The sequence below is a fragment of the Oncorhynchus masou genome, chromosome 24 (assembly GCF_036934945.1).
Source record: "Oncorhynchus masou masou isolate Uvic2021 chromosome 24, UVic_Omas_1.1, whole genome shotgun sequence".
Lineage (NCBI taxonomy): Eukaryota > Metazoa > Chordata > Actinopteri > Salmoniformes > Salmonidae > Oncorhynchus > Oncorhynchus masou.
In genome coordinates, this window is record NC_088235.1 from 83,077,574 (window position 1) to 83,081,982 (window position 4,409).

Here is a 4,409-nt window from a genome sequence, read left to right on the forward strand (position 1 = left end):
TGCCAGCATGGATCAGCCATCTGCCAACCCGTGGCCCTGAGGATATCTTTATGAAGCCCATGGGGTTTTTCTTCCTCCAGGAAAAACTCAACTGGATTCGGTTGATTGCTGTTATTCTTTCTCCATCTTTAAATGTTTTGTGATCATAATAAATTAATTAAAACATGATAAAGTGATCCAAAGTTCACAAATGTATCATTTAATGTCATGTTTCAGACATTAGAAATGGTATTTTTATGATGTACTCTATTCAGGTGTTTGTTATGTTACTAGATGTCAATGAGGTATTCAGATGGTAACTCTTTTCCTTGGTAAGCTTATTCTAAACCATGTATCCCACTCTGTTCCCACACTTCTGTTCGTTGTCACAAATACATGGTTATACACTGAGTGTACCAAACATTTGGAACACCCTCCTAATTTTGAGTTGCACCCCCTTTTGCCCTTAAGAACATTCCAATTCGTCAGGGCATGGATTCAACAAGGTGTCGAAAGCGTTCCACAGGGATGCTGGCCCATTTTGACTCCAATGCTTCCCACAAAAGTGTTGAGTTGGCGGAATGTCCTTTGGGTGGTGGACCATTCTTGATACACATGGGAAACTGTTGAGAATGACAATCTCAGCAGCGTTGCAGCTCTTGACACACAGACACCTGGCACCTTCTATCATACCACATTCAAAGGCACTTAAATTCATCCACCCTCTGAATGGCACATATACACAACCCATGTCTCAATTAACTCAAGGCTTGAAAATCCATCTCTAATAAAAGTCTAAGTCTATAGCCCAGAGAAACGCATTGAATAACATACAGTCAAAAAATACAGTCAAACAATAAATAATAAGAAACATGGTTTTGAAGCGTTTGTCCTATATAAGAAAGCTCAGGAAATATATATATATATATATACTGTACCAGTCAAAAGTTTAGATACACCTATTCATTCCAGACAAACACCGCTCTAGCTCAGCCACCTTTCACAGCAGATGCGGAAGTGCCACATTTGCGTATGTGGTGGATTGAGACACATCCAATGTAAAAGATATCTCTAGTTTAAACTGAAGGATTTTGATGGGGATTTTTGAATTATGTCATGCTATGTGAGTCAATTGACTCTAGGGGCCTGTCTCCTCCCCTTCATCTACACTGATTGAAGTGGCAATAATACGGGATCATCACTTTCACCTGGATTCATCTGGTCCTTCTATTTCATGGAAAGTGTTCCTAATGTGTTGTACACAGTGTGTATCCACATGCAAAACAGCAAGGAACACAAAGAGATAAAATTCATTGTTTATTTTTAAATTTCTATGCAGATATTGCCTAGATTATTTGTGTGGGATTTTCAACATAAGTTGTAAATAGGACTTTTTTCAGATTAATTGATTACCTTACATATTAACCAGGTATTATTACAGTATAAGTCTCACACAAACAGTTTGGTGTGGCAGGCTGAGCAGTAGGGTTTCCCTGCCTGCTCCTTGAATACTCCCTGACTGAGTTTCCTCAGACAGAAAGCACACACAAAGTGCTCAGGGTGGAACTTGCGCTCCATAGCCGAGAAGCATCACCCAGAGATGGGCTCTCCACAGCCCCCACACAGTGTACCCTGGCGGGAGTGGAAGTGCAGAGAGCATAGGGGGCGACCATCCAGCTCCAGGAAACAACCATTGGTGAAGGACTTCAGACAGTCCTGGTTAGAAAGGGATAAAGAGAAGTAGAAAGAGAGAGAAAACTTCTTCTATCTAGTTGGTATAGATTAGGCCTACTCTTTTTTTGGAGATTGAGGACGATTATGGTAAATGGGTAATGTCAGGACAATGATGTATTGTGGCTGTTGGCTGTTCAAAGCATATTGTTTGAGTAATGGCAGTAGTTTCTAAGACGGAGCCATGTGATCTGTGGTGAGAGACTCACTGAGCAGACGAAGCAGTTGGGATGCCAGGTGCCGTTGGCTGCAGTCAGGAAGTTCTCTTTCACAGGCTCTCCGCAGCCAGAGCACTTTGGAGCAAAGAGATGGTAAAAGTCTCTGTGGCAGTACGGCTTCCCGTCCTTCTCCAGAAAACCTATGGCACATCAAAGGACACATACGCAAAGAGAGGAGAGTGTTCTCTGTCACACTGTGGTTTATAACTTATGTTACCCTGTAGGGAACTGTAGTGGTTGTGGTGTTATCTGTCAGGCAGATAGATGTGTGCTCCCTCACCTTCAGGCCCAAAGCGCTCCCCACAGTGGGAACAGAAGAAGTGCTCAGGGTGCCAGGTGCAGTCCATCGATGTCAGGATGTTCTGAGAGTGAGGTCAAAGAGCCCAGCATGCGGTGAGGTAAACCCAACAACAACTTAACGGATCTAGAGAGGTGGTGAGTTGGTTTTGTGCAGTGTTAGATAATGGTGATACTGTCCAATCCAAAGAGAAGGTGTTGTACCTTCAGAATGGGGCCCTTGCAGTAACTACACGGGGTGAAAAGAGATGCTAGTAGTCTTTCTCGCCTTCCCCTCCCTCTCAAAGAAGCCAATGGTGCCCAGCTCAGCCATACACACCACACAAACAAAGTGTTCTGGGTGCCACACCTGGTGCCAAACCTGGTGCCACACCTGGCCCATCTGCAGAATGATAGAAAGAAAAAGTGATACTATATTCCCACTTGGCATAGACATCAACTCAACGTCTATTCCACGTTGGTTCAACATAATTTCAATGAAACAAAGTGGAAACAACGTTGATTCAACCAGTTTGTGCCCAGTGGGTTGTTTCACATACTGGCAATGCTACTTTCGATTGATCATCTTCGCCTATACTGCTATTTTGAAAGCAGGATTTTGTCCATTTTTTGGCAGCTCAAGCTGTTTACCTTTCCCACAATGACCTTTCCACAAGGAGCACAGTGACCCTTGGCCGTGGTGTGTACACCCATCTTCTCCATATCAGAGCTCAGGCCTCCCAGAAGGTCATCTATGGTGTCTGTGTTTCCGTGTGTTGATGCCTTGCGCTCCAGGTCAGAAGTCTTTGGGCTGTTTGTGCTCTCATCTTTCACTTGTGTGTCATCAATTTCTTTCTTTTCTCCAATCTGTTTCTTCTTGACTGACTTCTGGACAAGCGGTGGTGGGGTTGAGGGAGAAGGGTCTGGCAGCTAAAGATGAGAAAAGTCTATGTGTCCACAAAACAGACTTGCATCCATTCATATACATGAATGAAAAATGAAAATGAAATTAATGTTGGTGGCACTAGTAGTACTAAAGCTTCTGATATTTGTTTAGCTTACACTGCCCTCTGCTGTCAGATTAGGTCAACTTCACTGAAAGACAGTTGTCCTCTGTTCATGCTCTGAGCAACAGTGTATTTATTCACTGATAGATGTTTCCTTACCCCCATCTCCAGGTCAAGCAGCAATTCATCCATTATGGAATCCAGCTCTCTGGAAGCAGAGCAAGGGCTCAGCAGACCAGCCTCCATTGGAGCTGGTAACTCACTGACAAACACACAGAGAAAACCACAGATGAGCACTGGTATACAGTGGACACTGGACAATTACTTAAATCTGTGGTAATTATGAATCTGAGTCTTAGCTCTATCTGTATGGTCTCACCCAGTGTCATTACATATGGCTATCTATGGGCTGACATACCAGTGGCTGACCTGTATACATTGGTGCTATCTGGCTCCTTTCCTTTCCTTGGATGGAGACCAACAGAACACACCTTTGGGACCTGCAGGAAATGCCACTTAACACATATGGCTAAAAAAATACATCCAGTTGAAGTAACTGGACCAAAGACTAATCAACAACTGCTTGAGGTGATTTTATCATTACCTGTCCATATGTGTTGGCTGTATCTCTTTCTTTCTTCTGAGACGACTCTGGACCAGTTGAGTTGAAAGCCAACTCCTCTAGGATAAGGTGTGTAACAAACACACACACATATATATGATATGGTAGGTACTATAATTCAGAAAAGGCATTTCTAACAGAATTCCTCTGAGATAAGCTGCAGTGCCTCATTACGGTCACCTCTTGCAGACTGCAAAGTGCACCCATTGATCTGCTGTGGTTGCTATATACAGTGCTGCTTCCTGAGGAAGTGGTAGAAGAGATGCTATAGTTACAGACAATATCTTCACACTAAAAGGGACACTTTTGAAACTGATGCAATCCTCTATGACGAACAGCGTTGCTCTTAACTCACACATAATCTGTATGAAAGGGAACATTACATATAACTATGAAGTAATGTGTTTATTTTAAGACATTTTTATCATAAGTTCTTCATAAGTAAATCATGACTGCACTGGTGGAGCACAAATCAATGAAAAAATTTTTTGAAAACAAACTCTTCTATTTAAAACACACACTTATATTAATAATAATCGCTATCCGCTGTCTTTCTCACAATTTGGTTGGTAGTGA

The 4,409-nt window shown here is 42.5% G+C and overlaps 1 pseudogene; it reads right to left on the reverse strand.

The window, feature by feature from the left end:
- Positions 1 to 245: 245 nt before the first annotated feature.
- LOC135512842 (leupaxin-like) lies at positions 246 to 4,409 on the reverse strand (annotated as a pseudogene).